The sequence below is a fragment of the Ptychodera flava genome, chromosome 16 (genome assembly GCF_041260155.1).
Source record: "Ptychodera flava strain L36383 chromosome 16, AS_Pfla_20210202, whole genome shotgun sequence".
Taxonomy (NCBI): Eukaryota; Metazoa; Hemichordata; class Enteropneusta; family Ptychoderidae; genus Ptychodera; species Ptychodera flava.
In genome coordinates this window covers 35381386-35401736 of record NC_091943.1, presented here as the reverse complement: position 1 = coordinate 35401736, position 20351 = coordinate 35381386, and the positions used below count along the sequence as shown (strand labels likewise).

The 20351-nt window shown below is 37.4% G+C and overlaps 1 long non-coding RNA gene across 1 annotated transcript; it reads right to left on the bottom strand.

The window, feature by feature from the left end:
- Positions 1-445: 445 nt before the first annotated feature.
- On the bottom strand, positions 446-11379 carry LOC139115032 (uncharacterized). Its single transcript, XR_011548017.1, has 3 exons — positions 11339-11379; positions 848-1153; positions 446-536 (listed from the first exon to the last, which is right to left on the bottom strand). It is a non-coding gene; the product is annotated as an uncharacterized lncRNA (long non-coding RNA).
- Between the last annotated feature and the right edge of the window lie 8972 nt (positions 11380-20351).

The following is a 20351-nucleotide window of genomic DNA, read 5'->3' as shown; positions in this document are numbered from 1 at the left end:
ATTGGGGAATTTATGGTTCCTAATTATGTACCTCATCCACATATCTACATATCAGTCACTGCTAGAAATATTCGACGATGTAAACGTACTTTATATCGACATCACTTTAAGTTCACTCTCTGCTTTAATTCAGAATATATTTATCAATATATCTTGTCGGAGAAGAAAGATAAGATAGAATTATTAAGTGGAAATTTTGCTTTCTTTGCCGACAGCAAAATGTATTCCTTGTCTTGCGCAGCCCTTACAAATCCGCTAATTAACTCATTCTTGCTTGTCTTGAAAGGGTCAAAAGTTCAAGTTTTCCAAGCATATAATTGTCGCTAAAGTATACTGATCAGCAAGAATCCGATGTAGAAGTTTTGACAATTTGTCGTATTAGACGTCCATCATTGACATGTAAAATATCTCAACTCTCATACTAAACTAGTTTTATTCACACATACCTCGCAATCCCAAAGTGTGACTCCGTTTTCATAGAGTGAAGTTTCACATCGAACACAATGATCCAACAGTTCATCTCCAGGCCCATCACCCTAGATAAAATGCAGAAGTCTGGTTAGTGACGCGTACCTTCATTATTATAACGGAACTGATTCGAGCTTTACCTTTGATAATAAACCCACCATTCTTCAACATTCTCTTATCGATATCTGATCTTCTGGTGGAATCAAATCATTAGCTTGTTTCTGGACCATTAATTTTATTGAACTCTGCCCATCGGGTCAAAATATAAGAAATGAATGTTCTGCCCTTAGGTCGATGGTTCTGCTGATGGACAGCATTTTCCCAAAGGCTATTTGAAGCCCATTTGCACCATTGTTTGTACACTGACTTTTCTACATACCATGGCTAATCCCTTGCCCAAACTGACTTCCGGTATAACAATCCAAGTAAAGTTTTCTTCGGTGTTTTTGCCAGCAACGTAAGTTGGCAATTCAGTGTTAACATCTACAAGACCATCTAGGATGCTCTGAACCATTTCGAGTAAATCTGATGGACATGATGACGTCAACGTACAGTTGTTTTCGTATTTCCTTCCGTCTACATCAAAACTAGCTATGCCTACTTCACAAATCGGATCATCGTCGCCACGAACGTGTGCCAATAGTATGATGATGATGGAGCTAATTGCGTATCGGCAGAACGAAACCTAGTAAAGCACAAAAATATATTTTGCTGTAATATTATTAACGTACACTTTAATCATTAGGGTGAAGATGCATTACGAAATCAAAAGACTCACATGGGGAGGTGTAGGTACTTGGCATTCGAAGAAGAAACTGAATTACGATTACGTTTTCAGTTGAAAAGACAAAATTGTCCACGATGTAGGCCTTCATCGATTCCGTGCACACTATCAACAATTTTCGGCGATAAAAGTCGACAAACCTTCAGTATGTTTTACGTTCGTCATATTCAAATATTTACCATGTTTAATTATAAAAGGGAGTCGAAAGATGTAGTTTGACTCGTCAAATCGTTATCTGAAGAAATTGAGAGTTTCGTCCTGACTATCCGAAGCTCTGAACGGAATATACCTAATAATTTACAGAAAATACCATTTAACGCATGATAATTACAATTATTATATACCCATGCCCACATCGCTCCATCCTGACGTTTACCATAAAATATCAGCCGTGATATGTTACGGTAAACGTCGAGATATGCACGATAAACGTCACCAACTTCGGCAAAGACCCTTCTATTGGGTCTTTGGTTTTCGAGTGTTCCCGAACTCCACTATCAATTGGATAGTAAACAAATAAAAACAAAACAAAATGGCTGCCGCTCTCAGCCTAGATGCGATGTTGCCGACATGAAAATTTGACGGGCTTTTAGAAACAAGGATATTGCCGCCCAGGGTAGCTGAAAACGGAAATAATATATTTCAACTTGTTAATAATATGTTATCTCGTGATTATTCCATTAAAATGTGTTATAACGTCAAGCTCTAGCTAGCATTCTACCATTACACACGGCACGGGCTACCTCCAAGCCGAACAGGTAGTAAGCGTGTGTCGTGACAGCGATGTTGCGCGCAAGACACCTGTCGACATGGTAACTCTCAAGTAAACAAACAACATGACCACCTCTCCCCGACGTATGACGATCGAGCATAATCGAAATCGACAGGGATTAAAAAAATTTGAAATGTTTTGATTGGTAACGATTGTTACAACATTTTGCCCCATGAAAAGTTTTTCCCAGCGACTATTTTTGAATCCAGTTAAGTTATTTCTTCTTATGGTGTTTTTATGACTTATGTGAAGGCTAAACGTCGTATAATTTATGAATACAATTTGTTTACACAAATGGTTCTATATTAATGCACAAGTTGAAATAAAGGCAAAGCCTCGAAAATTAAGATTTTTCCCATCACTTATAAAATTATGGGTATGAGTATGCGATAAATCGGGTATTATCCGATGTCGGGGTAATGTTTGCTTTTCGAGAGCATTCGTGTCATTTTTGCTGCGTCAGACACTGGACTTGGTCTCGTGTCTGACGCAGCAAAATTGATTCACACTGATATGACAGGCATAGGCGATATTTAGCAATAACGTCTAATTGTTTCTATTCATTATGTATGTATTATAACACCATGAAAACAATTCGGAGCATTGTGTCGTATTATTAATAGTCATGCCCGCGACTTACTGACTACGCATGCGCAGGTTCATAATATACTATGCGAATAACGGGAAGTGTATCCGACTAAAATCCAAAATTCTTGGGCGCCGCAATGCTTTTTTGAGTGCTCGTAAATAAACAAATACAAAACTTGAAAAGTATTATTTTAAAACCTGGTTCGGACTTTCTTTCATCCGAACACTTTATGTATGCCAGCAGTAAAGTTTCAACTTTGCTCAGTATGTGCTTTACGGCCATGATTGTTCATGTAGTTTGCCCCGAAAGACTTTCGAACACTATTCTAGTTCCTATCACCAAAGATAAAAATGGTGACATAACTGACAAGAACAACTATCGTCCTATTGCTCTTTGTACTGTTGCTTCTAAATTCTCGAGTTAGTAATATTGCGTCATATTGAAACATATCAAGGGACGACAGATTACCAGTTTGGTTTCAAATCAGGTCACTCCACCGATATGTGTGTATTTATTTTGAAGGAAATAATTTATGATTACAGAAGCTATTGCAGCAATGTATTTATTACCTTTATGGATGCCTCTAAGGCTTTTGACAGAGTTAACCATTGGACTCTTTTCAAAAAAATAATTCAACGTAATATTCCTGTTTTCATTGTTAGATTCTTTGTTTGTTGGTATAGAACTCAAGTCATTGCTATTCGTTGGGGTGCTCGCACATCGAATAGTTTTACTGTGACAAATGGTGTCAAGCAAGGTGGTATACTGTCACCTAAGCTTTTTTAATATTTATATGGACGGCTTGAGTGTACTCTTAACAAGTTCGAATGCAGGCTTCAATATCGATGGTGTTTTTGTAAATCACTTACTGTATGCAGATGATATCTGCTTAATTATTTCTTCTGCAAAAGGTACACAGAAATTGATAGATGTTTGCACTTGCTATGGTGGTATACATGACATCATTTTCAATAGCAAAAAGACTAACTGCATGTGTATTTTTCCTAATCACAGTAGGATGTGTAAAATTCCTTCTGTGTATCTCAACGGTGTTAAATTAGAAGTTGTTTATAAGACAAAATACCTTGGTTTTGTCTTATCTGATCGCTTTAGAGATGATGACATCGAGCGACAGACGAGATATCTTTACATTTCAGCAAATATGTTGATGAGAAATTTCTGTAAGTGTACGTTTGATGTTAAATGTGTTCTATTTAAAGCCAATTGTTACCAGCTATATGGAGGACCACTCTGGAGTAATTACTCTGTGGCTGTTATACGTAAATTGAAAGTTGCACACAACAATGCTGCACGACTCTTATTGGGTTATTAAAACCGGAGTAGTGCGAGTTCAATGTTTGTATCCAATAGTATTAATAACTTTGACGCTCAAATGCGTAAGCAGATTTATGGTTTGAGAAAGCGACTTTTGAACAGTAGTAATACAATTGTACGTATATGTGTCTTACTTTACTTTAAATATGATATAGTTAAGGTTTGGAATAAGCTTTTTTTTGTTTGACTGATTGTCTCTCTTTTCAACCAATATGCAAGAGAACAATTAATTCTTCAAACTGTCTGTAATAACCTTTCACATCATTTATATGGACTTTTAAGTCCAAAACTAAGTTTATAATAATAAAAAAAAAACATGCCGTCTATAAAATACATCTCTTTTATAAGCCAGTAAGTATTATTATCCACCTTTTCACTGATACAAAATATCATTACTATCACGCCTAAAATTAGAAAAAGAGAGAAAACTGTCTTGAATATGAACGAGGGCAAAGAATGCATGCTGGGATTGAATTTTAGACTGAACGCTTTAGTTTTTAGCTTGCAAGTTGAAGTTAGCCAGTGTAGTTGCTATTTCAACGATAACGATGGCACGATACATCCTTTGTTATACACAATAGGTTGTTATCATGGTAAATTGCCATTTTATGCCCAACATTGTTCACACATTAAGCAGAAAATCTATATTTGCAGGGTCTGACGCCGTGTGCGTGTGAACTTTTTTCATTAGATGGTAACTGGACATAGTGATCGTACAAACGTATAAAGCAAGAAACAGTATTAATTCTCTTTTATCCTTTACTATTACTATTCATGAATCAATATACTACGGTTTTCGATTGAGTGTAACATTTCGAGGAGACAGGAACAACGTCCTTTGGTGTCTATTTCATCGCGATAGCATAAACGTTAGATTGAAGTGCCACTAAAGTAATTAACTGGACGCTATCAGTGTCTGTTGAACGAGAAGGGGATCATTTATTACACCATCATTTCATCATTTCTAGGAGTAAACATTCAACCGTGGACAATACAGTACATTCCAATAGGACATTTTAGTTCAAGCAACAGAAATAACGCAACGTTGAAAGTGAATAAAAATCCACAAATATCATGGACATATTTTATGTTGATCAATAAAGTTGTAAAACAGCGAACAATATAGACAATATGTTGACACAAATGTACATGACATAATCCAGACAAAATGTGTTGATAACCTGGACATGCTGTAATTTCGACTTATTTAGTTATTGTTTAGAATAAAAAACAGGACAAGGGCACCAGTCTGCAAAGACTGTCACTGAAACAGTGAAAGTTGTATCACTAAAATTTGCTATAAAGACATGGCTGAGACTCTGATCTTGGCAGAGACAAAACACCAACACCAAAACACAGTAGGTGTCTGTTAATAATCCTTTACAAGCATTTACAGGCATTTGACCACTCACGCCGTAAACACTGCGGATTTGCATTTAAACACATTAATACTAAATTTACTAGCCCATATCACAAATAGTCAGAACATGAGAATTTTACTTTCATTTTTAATATTTGAAAATAAAATATCTTACAGGAGTTGACTGTGTTTTTCACCTATAAAAGATTGGCATATGGTCTCCCCTTCTAGCGTGGTTGAACTTAGGGGGTAAAATACAACCCATTCTACTTCTACAGACACTGATGGCGCTTTTTAATCACTTCAGTGGCTTCGCAATCCAATGTTTTATGTCATCAAGATCAAATTTACACCAAATGACGTTTTTGCTATCTTCCCAAAATGTTACCCTCGATCGAAATATGTAGTAAATAAAATTTCTATCTTAATCCCTGGCGCGACACCAAAGGCTGAACCCTATGTGATTATATCTTACAATTAGTCAAACAGAATCGGATCTACTGACACATTATTAGGGTCCTATGTCTCCTATAACATAATTAAGCAAAGAGTGAACTCCTCCATGTTCGTATTACCCAACCTTGACTCAAGCCCTGAACTTGTTATTGTTTCTTGGCAACGTTCTGTGAATAAAGGAAGTTCCAAATGTCCCAGATATCGAATTAAATCAAATGTTTTCAATTAAAGCCCATTTTCTGACGGAAAGATTTAGTTGTGGACGGATGCTCGCCATCTTCGATCCCAAAAATGAATTAAGGTGCAGTGTTGAAGTTCCGTTCCCCAAACAAATGTACTTCGAACCAATAATATCGTACAGTTTAGTTAATTGTCTACGTGTTATAATAATAATAATAATAACAAGGCAGTATTGCTGAAGGCAATGAGTACTTGGGCCGAGATAGAGTAATTTTGAGGACAATATATACTACTATTCAAATATGGTCTTGTATTTCCTCCTGTCAATTAGGCATTTGATTAACTGGTTATTAAACGAAGCAATCGCATGACAACGGCAAAATATGTCTAGCAACATTTGTGGAGTTTGAGGCAGGGGTTCTTTATTTATAGTGAAATTGCTTAAACTCTTTAAATATTCAAATTACAGCAAATTTCTTTTGTTCTCGATGGTAGATGTCTAATATTTAGATGGGCATATTTAGATTTCTACCCTATAGTTATCCCTATATACCAAAAATCGGACATCTAGCTCTATTGGCTTGCTCAGAATTAGATATGCAAATAATTAATGAGGTACAATATGTGGTGTCATAAGGTGTCCCATCATACCAAATATGAAGGGTGTAGCACTTGTGGTTACTGAGTTGTGGACAAATATATATATTTGAGGTCAAAGGTCATTGAGGTCACATGACATTTTGTCAAAATAATTGTATTGCTAAGTTATTCCTATATACCAAAAATCAGACCTCTAGCTCTATTGGCTCGCTCAAAATAAGATATGCGCATAATTAATGAGGTACAATATATGGTGTCATAAGGTGTCCTATCATACCAAATATGAAGGATGTAGCACTTGTGGTTACTGAGTTGTGGACAAATATGTATATTTGAGGTCAAAGGTCATTGAGGTCATGTGACGTTTTGTCAAACAAATTATATTGTTAACTTATCCCTATATACCCAAAATCAGACCTCTAGCTCTATTGGCTCGCTCAAAATTAGATATGTGCATAATTAATGAGGTACAATATATGGCGTCATAAGGTGTCCCATCATACCAAATATGAAAGGTTTAGCACTTGTGGTTACTGAGTTATGGACAATAATGTATATTTGAGGTCAAAGGTCACCAAGGTCACATGATATTTTGTCAAAATGTCTAAGATATCTGCGTGAACCGATGGACTCACTGATGGACTCACGGACGGATATGACCCAATCTATAAGCCCCCTGGACTTTATCCGTGGGGAAAAAAAACTTGTGTCACTGCATCCTTTAGGCAATATGAATACGATGAGAAACTAAATTTTTATTTTTCTTGGCCTTATACATGAAAGTCTATGGAGAACTGCCTTATACATGGGAGTCTATGGAGGTGTAAACTAAAAAGTCCTCTAACACGGCCAAAATTCGATCGCATTGTGAAACAAATCGACGTGCATCTGTATGGGGTTGGGTACTATTCTTGTGCAAAGTTTGAAAGAAATTGACCAGGGCATGTCTGAGATATCTGCGTGAACGGACGGACGGACTGACATGACCAAACCTATAACTCCCCCAGGACTTCGTCCGTGGGCACTAAAAAACAACGCAACAGTTATTACAGCTACACCGGCGGTAGGTTCATATCCAGAGCCCCGTACGGTCTGCCGCCGTCGCTTGAAAACAATCTCATAAACCTGGCCATATGGGCAACTGTGTATGGGCAGCTGGATGCTTGACTTCCAGGAGAAGGCGAGCTGTCACGTTCAAGCTCAGGATTATTTGTCGATCAAATTTCAGTAAATTTACCTTACCTAGATGAAATTTTGTCTATAGGCTGAAATTTCGCCGAAGTTTGACAAAATTGCATCGATTTTTCAGGTTCATATCCGACATTTTTGAGTTTGAGTGCAGACAGAAATAAGTTTTGAGGCAACATGGCTGCGACCCCATGTTGACCCCTAGCCCTGCGTACGATGCTATGTGCTACAGCTAACACACAGCATCGTACGCAGGGCTAGCGAGAGAGTTGCCGACATCGACGGTTATTTACGAGAAGTGAATAAAAACTGTCATTTTGGAAGCGATCGAGTAGCTGATGTAGGCTGGGATACGACTTGGGCCAAGAACGCTGAATTTCGGCAGTAATTTGGCTTTTTACGTCAAGTCCCAAAATGGATTTGAAGTCACCGACCCTACGTACGCGTACGGGTCTTTGCAGGGCTGTGGTGAGCGGGGCGATTAGCTGTAGCGGAACACACAGCATCGTACGCAGAGCTAGTTGACCCCAAGTGAAAATGTGTTCGCGATCAAATCTTCCTATATTTTTTTCAGAATTTTCGACAAAATCATTGCTTCCTACATATTTTGTAAAATATAAAATATTAAAATAAAAATGCGATGTGCCATGTCTCCAGATTTCTAAAATATCGTTCATTGACCGTTCGACGGAATACTCATTCCCAAACTTGTGACGCAGTTGAAATTCAATACTGACCGCCAAATAATCTTATTGAGACAAGATCATTCTAGACATCCTCCAAATTATCCAACCATTCGCGTTAGAGTTCAGCTCGCTTAGAGGATCATAACATTCTTCGGCCTTCGTTTAGATCGACCCTAATCTCTCCCATTTAGGAAATAAATACACAAGCTACCTTGACAAAACTTCGTGCACCATCCAGGACCAAACACACTACAAATCTGTCTTGACGTCATCATCTCCTTACATGGTAATCGGCATACCGTATTTTTTAGCAAAGGAGACACAGAATACGTCGGAGTATTCAGTTTCAAAACGTATTACATTGTGTGATGTTGTCAAAAAAAGGTAATGTTACTGCAGTGGTATAAATTACAAAACACAAAAGTTCAAATCAGTTTATTTTGGACTGGCTTTACCCAACATTTCATATTGTTTCTTATGCCAGATTTGACCACGTGCTTACTGGCGACCCCTTTGCATGCAAATTTTGTGTCAAATGGTGTGTTCTCCTGGAAAAACAAACGTACGATTTCTATATGAAGGAGGCGAAATTTGCCCTCAAAACTCGAAACCACCCCTTTATGGGTGTACCTAGCTATTTGAACGAGCTTCTCGAATCTGCAGCTCTATTTCGAAATGATGGTCTGGTTTCTCAGCTCAAGGATAAGTGTTCTCCATCGCTGTGGGCATTACTATTCTCAACTGGGGGTACAGTTTCCAGTCGTAATGTTTTTCATTGTGTCCGGGATATAAAACCTTTCTTTTCACAATTTTACTTCGATTAACACTAGTCCACATCTTGTCAGCGATTAAACATGTTTCAAGTTTAAATGTTAAATTTTGGTCTCGAGCCCTCTTGTTCGACCAAACTGAAATTACCCCTCCCACTTTGGCTCGTCCAGTGGGTGTAGCAAGGGTCGTGCCATCGCCTAGGAAACGGAGGGTGCATTAATTGTTGCATTTCGATGCACATTTTGATTATATTCAGAAGATTTTGTGGCAAAAACTCAGATAGAGAAGCATTAATATTCACATCTCACTTATTCAAGACTGGCTGAGAGCAGCACTTCCATTCAGTTAACATCATTACGCCATTTATTATGCCAAGAAAGATGAAGCCAAGACATTTTGCCCTCCCTGGTCTCAGCCAGGAATGGTTATACCTTACAGAGTTTTTTCCCACGGAATGAAAACAAATGTACTTGGGCTGAGGCCCAAGTACAATAATAATAATAATAATATTTATTACTTTAAAAAAAGCGCTTTACATGTAAAAACATTTTAAAGCGCAGTACAAAATGTTCTAAAAAGATCTAAAAATACTGTTTAAAAAGACGTGTTTTAAGATTAGCTTTAAAACAGCTAAAAGAGCAACATGAACAAAATAAAAATGGCAGCCTATTCCACAAACGTGGAGCACAAACGGAAAAAGCCCTGTCACCGTAAAAAGCTGTATTAGAAATGGGTTGATAGAGCATATATGTACCATGAACGGAAGAACGTAAGGAACGATTAGAAGAGCAAATGTTTAATAGTTCTGAAGATATACAGGGGCCATGTTATTTAAAATCTTGTATACAATACAGAGAATCTTAAATTCAATACGTTTCTGTAGGGTAACCAATGTAATCTACTCAACACAGGGTAATGTGATTGATTTCTTTGTTCTAGAAACTACACGTGCTGCCGAGTTCTGGATTAACTGAATCTTATTGAGTAGATTGCAAGGCAGACCATAAATAAGACTATTACAATAGTCAAGCCAAGATGTTACAAAGGCATGGACTAATTTTTCTGTCGAGTCTTGATCTAAAAGGTGACGGGTTTTACTTATTTTCCACAAAGCAAATGACGCTGATTTACATAAATTGGAAATGTGTGGTTTCATAGACATACATGAATCTAGTAAGACTCGAAATCCGTGTCCATGACAAGTTTGGCATTTGCAATTTGTTCAATAATCTTGAACACCAACGCGTTTGCATAGGCTCTCATCAATCATTTTTCTCAACTTCGCTTTAAGGGGCCGTTGATAATTAACACATGTACACAGTAAACGCAACTAATTGCGTTTGGCCTCAACCCACCTCCTATACGTAACTTTGGAAGTGCGAAAATCCAACGAAGCCTCATCATGTATCAGCATAGTACCTACAATCGGTAATTACATTGCTATAATATTGCAACAAGTTGTAACTGCGGTAAAACATTGAATCTTTGTAATCTGACGAATACAATCATACCTAGTCAACCATTAGAATGAAATGAATTGAAGCAGTGTATCCGAAATTGTTGTTACCTGGTACGTTATTTTGCTCTGAACCACATGAATGCTGGTGTAGCGCCGGTGCCGCACTGGCCTAGTACACGCCAACAATATAGCGCGATATTTTTTTCAATAAAAGCGTGTGGCGAGATGTTGCGATATAAAAATATGCAGAGCAATTTTTTGCACATGGTACTGGGAATCAACCAAATCCGCTCCTCCTACACGCAGGAATTGCGTTTACCGTGGACTTTTTTTAATATTCCACGGCCCCTAGGCAAGAGCATATGTTGATCATTTGCAAAATGATGTGCATGATTGTTTTCGCTCAAATATAACATCCTTTCCTCAAATTTCTCTGTTAGTCTGTAAGGGCTGTAAAACACTGTATAGAGCTTGATAAAACTGCACTTCATTTCTTTCAAATAAAATCACACAGACACGTGTTTGTCATTTAACCCGACTGTTGTTTGAAATAATCATTACATCTGTCACATAAGCTCTCCTCTGCCGCTTCGAAAACTAGAATCTTTGCAAACATTGAATAACAGAGACCATTGTCCGAACACAAGATCGCGTTCCACTACTATACTTGATATTGAGTAGAGTACTTACCATGGCGAAATCGTCAATGTTAGAACAGACCGCTAAGTACTTGTCTGTGTATGAAGACTTCCGATGTTTCTAGAGTTTATGTTTATTGGGATATATGTGACACATATTGTTGTAAATCATCATGCCATATATAACAGAGAAAATAACACGAAGATGACACAAAACCTGTATAGCAACAGGAATTGTGTCACCTACTGCAACAGAAAAAACTAAACTAACCAGATACGTTTTAATTCAAAAGAAATAAATTAAAAAACTGTATAGTAGTAATAGTAGTAGTAATTTATTATAGTGACTAGTGATAAACAAATAAAGTTAAAATAAAGTTAAATACATGTGAGGAAACCTGTTCCTAGAAAATCTAAATACAATCAGTTACATTTTCACAGTACAAATCAGGTAAGTCATTTGAAAACCAAGATCAACGGCTGAAAATTAATGCTTTATATATGTTAGCGATTGTTGTCTTTGTAAGCTTTACAAATAAATTTGATTGTACGCCCACTGGCGTTATTAATTAAAAAATGGAATTTCTGAACATCTGAGTAATCTTCAAAGTTTCTACAAATATTATAAACAGCATCAAATAAAGTTGTCCGGTAATCATTGTACAAAGAACAATGTAATAAAAATGCATTTCATCCTTAAGGGCGTTGTCGTTACAATAAATACATTTTCTATCTTGTACAATTTCTCCTCTATATCTGCCAGTTTCCACACGAAGTGGTAATATCCCAAATCTAAACTGAGCATAAAGTGAGCGGGTACTTCTCTCTAAATTATATAATATATAGTTTTCCCTTTGATAGGCCCTTTTAAAAATCTTATAGGTACGTAGTTTGGGTTGGTTGTTTACTTTGTCAGACCATTGAATTACTCTGTCTGCTTCAACTTTTTCTTTAACTTTTACCAGCTCACAACAACCTCCACTTTCCAAAACACCAATATCTAAAGATATGTATAAGAATTATAATACTTAACTAAGCATGGCCTAGAAACTCAAATCCACAATCGGAACGTGTTGAAACAGGGGCAAGAGAGACATTGAACATAATACATGGAAGCAACATCAGTCCCTCTCTTGGTTATAGTTATTGAATCTGTATTTTATACATGCATAAAAATGTTGATAAAAGTCTTCATCAAAATTATATCTTATGAAAAAATCCTCAGTACTGTCCCGAATGATACTTTTCATCACAAGTTTGTAGAAAATCAAGCATGATGGCCCAATCGTTTTTCTTTAATATTTGATTTTTCTAATATGTCAGAATTCGAAATTCTCTGAGCCATGGATGTCATACGACCCAAACTCTTCTTCAACTACACCAGAGTCAGAGCTATTTCTGTCACTGCCGGTATGCGGTGACAGTGACAGTGCCTATAGCCAGTAGCAGGGCAGTAGCTGTATTAACTTTCATAATTTTGACAGTATTTATGCCCAGTATCTACAACTGCGTTCTTGTTCTACTCCCTTCAGCATGTTGAACTGTCCAGTATTTAACTTGCCAGCACAGACTGTGAATGAGTACTGTGCATTTGTATTGTTGACGAACGACTTTCAGTCTGGACTCTGATTCAATTATCGCCAAAAGTGTTTGTTTAATTTACAGGCTTAGTCGACAGACTTAATATTTTGTGTTTCAGCATATTGTAGGAAGATAGCAAGAATCTGTATTTGATACATTGCATAACAATGTTGAAAAAGTCTTGAACATAATTATATCTTATAAAAAATCATCAGTACTCTATCGAATGATGCAGAACTATTAACACATTGTGTGACATTTGTACCACACCATAAGCGTTCATGGTTTGGTACATACTGCAGAACTGAGTGCCTACACATACAGCCAAGATTGGGTTTACTTTTATATACACATATAATATTTAGGCTGGGCAGAAAATATAGAATTCACTTTATTACAAATTGGCTCAGGTGATAGCACATGTAGGGCTACTGCTATATTAGTTGTTTAATTTTACATATCGGTGATATATATGCATAGAAGTGGTTACAAATAGCGCTTTGAAAACTAAAATCTTTGCAACAACGTTGAATAACAGAGACATATGTTCGAACTTGTAAATCATCACACAAAATCACGTTACATTGCTGATATTCACATCGTTTTGAATTCACCTGAACTTGAGTGGAATAATAGCATTAGAATTCAAGTCATGACATCAAACTCTACGTTCCACTGCTGCTGCGATAGAAAGTTGCCAGTAACCAAATGCACTGTCACTGATTCTGGGGATGACACCGTGTACTTCAATGGCAACATGTACAAGTTTGTGCAAAATGTGAAAGACCAATACCAGTCTTTGTTGAGATGGTCGACTCAAATGCTGACGAAAAATGATACAACATACCAATTTTCTACACGTGGCAAGAACGTAAATGCTCTACTTGCAGAGAGCCTGTACGCAAGTATCAAGAGAGTCTGAAAAATGTTTCCGCCAGTTTGCTATAAATGCTGGCGATAGACATATTGACGAGATAAATATTGAAAACAGTAGGATCAAGAGAAGTGTGACTGGTCCTCACTGGTCACTTTCTGTGTTGGGAAAAGTTTGAATGTAAAAAACTGAAATCATAAAATGTGACCTCATACATAGTGCAAGAAAACAATAGACGAATAAGTGGATGCGTTAGTGAATGAAATATATTTCACTGCGGGATAATTTAGAACACGGATGAAGACTACTACTTGAATGTTCTATTTGACTATCTTGAAACCAACGACTCATTAATAACCATTTCGTAAGATACATGTAACTAAAATTGTTCATCGACAAAACAAGCTAAGAGAGTGTACAAGAGATTTTGTCTTGAAAGCATTGTATCTTATGAAAATTCTTCAGTTCTCTATCGAAAGATGCAATATGATTAGTATACTGTATGCCATATGTCCCATACCACAAGCATTCATATTTTGGTATGAACTGCAGAGTTCAGTGCCCATATGTATTACATATATTTATTATATTATTGGGTGAAATTTTGCGTATACGATATTTATGCAAAGTATGAAATATAGTGTTCATTTTATCATAAACTGGGTTTAATGATTACACATGTAGGGAAGTAGTTGTATTTTTGTTTTATTTTACATATCGGGTGATATGTGGTTACAAATAGGTCGACTGACAACAAAAGAGATTATTTTCAAACAGTGCAGCAAAATGGAACATTTTGAGTAGATACATGTGCATAGTATGAAGAGGTACCTCCATCACGAAAACCACGACGTTCCACGAGTTCTTGATATTTCAAAGGCTTGCATGTTTAAGGAGTGACATTATTAAACAAATGCACAACGTTCAAACAAACAAATAAATAACAAAACAGAGTCAACAATTAAACAGCTTTGGTGCACCAATGCACCAAATTTGTTCAAACTGTCTTGAACCAGTAAAACGCCCGGGCATGATGGTATCTCGGCCGAGTTTCACAAAACCTGCTGAGTAAATGCTATATTAGTGAAAAATTGTCCCCCTCGCAACGAAGAGCCACTTTCAGACTTATAGAGAGGTTTGTAATTGGAGACCTACTAAGCCTTGTCCATACTGATCATACAATCCTAGCTGCAGCTTTATCCACAAGGTTTCAAACTGTACTCCCATATTTTAATTGGTTTTGACCAAACTGCTCACATCAAAAGGAGATACACTGCGCAAAATATTCGTCTTGTTCAAGACATTATCGACTTCATTGATGATGAAAATGTTGAAGACGCCATTCATTTTTAGGTTTTTCAAAAGCTTTTGTCACACTTCAGTTTTGTGTTTGCATTCCTCGAGAATTTAACTTCGGAATCTTTGTATTAACACAATTAAAACGATGTATAGTTACTGCGACAGCTGCGTGATTGAAAATGGCTGGTCTTCCTCTTATTTTGTGCTTAATTGAAGAATTCCACATGGTTGCCTTCCTTGGCCCTGCTTTTCCTACTTGTCCTTGACATCCACTGTACTGAAGTCAATATTAATTCATCACGTTCTCCCAATTTCACAGAAATGAATATATCTGAAATTGCTAGCGATATCTAACTGTTTCGACGCTGTTTCAATTTATAATGCCACTGACGTGTTTCAGACTTATGGATGGGTGTCCATCCTTCAAAAGAATGTGAGTAAACCAGAAGGACCGTGGCTGGGTATTTGAAAAATAGACGTGACACACCAGCTGGTTTGAAATGGAATCATCGTCCAACAAAATCATTAGGGGTTAACTTTGGTTACGACCGTTTAAAGTGTTTGCTACTAAACTTGGGAAAAATTAAAAGGCTTTATACCGTTTTGAATCTTTGATCATTGCGAAAGTTAGTCTTTATGGCAAAATCGCAATCATCAAACAATCAATTCTTCCAAAACTGTTTTACACACTTTAAATCTTTAAGCCGTCCATCAGGCAATTTTTAAGGTTTTATGGAAAAATGGGCCTGACAGAATGAAAGGACTCACACTCATTGGTCCCTATGTATGTGTAGGTATAAAGATGCTCGACATCTTTATTTGCCATTTATGATCATCCCGCCTTTCATGGATTCGCACATTGTGTGATTCAACGACCACTTGCTGGAAAGTTTTGCCGTTGCGATGGATCAGCCTTTACCGAGCTAATGATCTAATTTTCCCTTTCAACTTCAGAAACTCTTCCATTTTTCATATTTAGATAGAATTCCGCGTTTTTAATTAACAATTTACGCTTGGAACGAAGCAGGTGTTGTTTTCATATGCCAAAACCTAATCATCTAGTAATCAAATAATTTGGGACAATATCGACATTTCTAAAAAGTCTTGGGCAAATTATCTTTTATCCACACTGGATTACTTTGAATGTTATTTCTATTAATGAGATATCGATGACCATGGCGACTTTCTTTCTTTCTTTCTTTCTTTCTTTCTTTCTTTCTTTCTTTCTTTCTTTCTTTCGCCAACAGTGTTGTTAGAAAAACTAAATACTAAGAGTAATTGGATTGTGGAAAAAACTTTTAAATCTCACCCCGAAACTGTTCAAGTGGAAAGGTAATATGAAAGACATCCGTCTTTATCAGAGGCGTAGACAAAAAGAATTTGTATTATGTACATGGAAAATGTTTTGCTCTTTGGCAAGGACTGACTGTAACGCCTAATGTTTTGTATTACATTTTTGTTGCCACACGTTTCATGGACACCTATTGTGAAGACGTGTGGAATCGTCATTTTAAGACGTACACTCCGATTTAAAGGAAAGCTATTTAAGTAAATCTCTCTCTCTCTCTCTCTCTCTCTCTCTCTCTCTCTCTCTCTCTCTCTCTCTCTCTCTCTCTAGTTTCTGAATTGTCTAAAAATTGGAAATTGTTGGGACCGTCTCAAAATTCTATTTGGTGTTTTCGATATTAGCTCATTGGCCTTCTTAATTTACCCATATTTCGATTTACAAACTTAATTAACACAATAACACAATAGTGTTTTCTCTCTATTGGCAAACTTCAAAAATGATCCAAATATCCCTTGATCAATGATGTGCTTCAGTTTATTCTATAAGTATTTACTCTTCACTTATCATATTAAGAGAATTAAAAAAGACGGAATTAAAGCGAAAAAGCGGAATTAATTAGAAACGTCCAAATGTAATAAGTGGTTTAAAAATCCAGCCCAATACGGTACCAGGACTTATGTCTAACTATCAATTCAAAACGGTCGGTCAACTTCAACACTGCTTTCCTGGCACAGAGATTTGTAGGCAACTAACTTTACTAAACTTACAGACGCAGGCTGTTTCTAAAATCTTGCGGATAGGAAGTAACGGACGCGCACTTTAATGAAAACGTGACGGAAAACTCCTTTTCTTCACACAAACGTGATATAAAACTTCGCTTTTGAAATGGCAGTATATGACACATTCTGTCAAGTAGCCTTCTTTCTGTACGTCTCCGTGGCTTTGAGCTGGGAAGATATTGACTGTCAGCTAAACATATGCAATCCTTCAAAGCAGAGTGAATATTTTACACCTTCACTCAATTATTCCAGGCGTCGAGTGCGTTCGGTCCTTTGCTTAAATATCACCTGTATATGATATGCCAGCCAATGTTTTCTATTGTGCTAAAAGCAAAGTGTTCCACTTTGCATGAAATGAAAACGTTACGCGCAATTCACACTTACTAAATCAATTCATCAACAGAAGTAGACTTTTTAGATGAAAAGAGAGAACCTATTTCTCAAGTGAAACATACGTAACGCATTTATCGGATATGGAAATTTATTAAACTATCACATGTACACTACATAAGCATACTATAAGTAAGTTTTGGCGATCTGAAATGGTAAAATCCACAAGTAAAGAGACTACTATTATGACAGGTAATATACCATGGTAAAGAAACTCTTCGATATTAAAATCTACAAGCTAAATTCAAACGATGGTAACAATTAACCATATTTATGATAAGAATATTTTGGAAAACACTCACAAAACGAAAATGATCACATATCTTTGAAATTACTAAATGTTATTTTTGTCTTCACTAGATAGAATATATAACTCAGATAACAGAGACGTTTATGATATCACGATAACATACAGTTTCTCTACTAACAATGAACACTTAAATTTAAAAACACTCTGGGTACTCATAAGGAGGGAATCTAACAACGCTAAACATGCCGTCATAAGTGAATACTAAAATGATTTATGCACGCAATGCAACTAGGTGCGGCTCGAACATTTTAAAAGCATCATCTACATACATGCAAGAGGCACACAAACTATACAAACCATATCTACAACATTATCATCTAAGAATATTAAAATGTTCTTGATAGGTACACATAGTCAAAGAATGTTGCAAGGTCAAAGATTGAGTTAAGGTAAAACACAAGGTAGTCAAAACATTTCGCTATAGGTACACATAGTCAAAGAATGTTGAAAGGTAAAAGATTGAGTTAAGGTAAAACACAAGGTAGTAAATACATTTCGCTAAGACATAAAACTTAGTCTGACTTCGAATGTTTTTCTATGAAAAACTTTCATAAAGTCCTGAAAGATAGATGTTAAGTTAAGACATAAAACTGATAGGGTGCTTTTAGTAAACTGTATAGATTACAGGACATGGTCGTTTAATCGTGGTCAACGTAACAAAATACAGGTCGTTTATCCGTTTCTCGCGCCCATTCCATGTGCAAACTGGTCATTTATATAATTCCTCTTTTGATTGAAGCAGCAAACAGTGTCATTTTTATCCTTAACTGTGCTTTGTTTGTTACTTGACTACCGTAGCCACTCCAAGGACAATCCACCAATCCTAGCCTGATAAGAGGTCTTCCTAACGACCTTCAATACAGACTGTCATAACCCTAGCCAAGCCAAGCCATGGTAAAAGCCAAGCTTTACCATCCTGCTGATTCCTTCCGTTATGCCATCGTCCAAGAAGAAATCGCCACCGCCATCACAACCTTCGGCCCATCGATACACTCCGCAAGAATAAGATACAATGGACATCAGCCACACAGTCCAGCTCATCAGCACTTCCCCATGCTCCACGTCCATTGCGCATTCAGTTACCGGCATCCTGTTGGTCGTGATGCCGCAAATCATGGAGGCAATAGAGGACCTCTCCATGACAGCAGAGAATGTTTTCCGCTTCACATTGGTAAAATGGTCTGCCATCCGATACCCCTGTTGCCACGTCAAAAATTAACGTGTCTACACTTCTAGATCAAGAGGTCACCATTTCGATGGCAGTGCCTTGTGGTGCTGCCCAACCATTGATACACATATTCCAGCAGCAAAGATGGCAGCTGCAGTGGCCGCGTGACGATCAGAGCAACCAAAACAACAACCAATCTGCTCAGTGCCTATGACACTGGGTGCAGGCATGCTCAAAATGGAGGAGAATCCCTTCCATAATCATTCAGTTTGATGATATCTTGGCACGAAAGTGCCTCTTCATGGGATTCCTATTGTCATAAATTATGACCTACACTTGCCTTAGAGACACGGTTCTCACATATCATTACTCCTCGATCGAACAACTTCATATTGCCTAGCCGTAGCCATCCCACTTCTAATTGTCCCGCCGATACACAACGAGCACTGTGTACTGTCAGTTAAGGGCATGCATATCGATTAATAATTGCAAGCCTCATCACTTAGCACTTCTTGCTTTCCCTGCACATATCCCAATCAGTCGATTTCACAACATGTCTCTGCCCAGGTAATTTAAAGGAGACACATTTGTTACACTCATTTGCATAACTTTGTGCAATTCATCATGGCCTGTTTAATCTACAATTAAGGATAATACAATCATGCTGCAGCATCACGCACTTAAGCGCTCAATATCTTAATTTAGGGAACTCTTCACACGAGCTTTGAGTCCTTGAAGAATGACACACATTGACCCTTACACTGCATCATCCACATGAACTAAAACAGCTATATGCGCAGTTTTCATCTGCGGTCTCAGCTGTGGCCGTCGATCGTCCCATGTGCAGTTGAGACGACACTTTCAGTGGTCAAAGCATTGGGAAATCACACCTCGCTTCCTTTAAAGCTGGGTTGGATGTCTGGCTCAACGCATTTGCTGCTTTGGGCTGTAGGAACACTTCACCCATTTACATTTTGAAAAGCAACGGTCAACCAAGAATAAGTACCTAGGCAACATGGCACTAGAACACTCAGCATTCATCTCATTTGGAATGATCAATATGGATCAACATGCTGTTCCGTGTCTAGCCTTGTCGCTTTCCCTATTGGGCACCATTTTTATGTCATACGATCGGATGAGATCTTACCTCGAACGCTCTGCCTCACGCAGAACATTACTCCTTAGCCAATCAGCTGGACATACTTCGGCCGTTCCGATCTTAACTCACATGTCTCCATAACAGAATCGTGCCCCGCCCCTGGTCAGCCCCCTGGGCTTGCATGTATATTCCAGCCATTCAGTTTCATAGTGCAAAAAAACACAAAGGCTCAGGGTTGCTATTGTGGCTTAGGGCACTGGCCCTTGATATCTTCTGT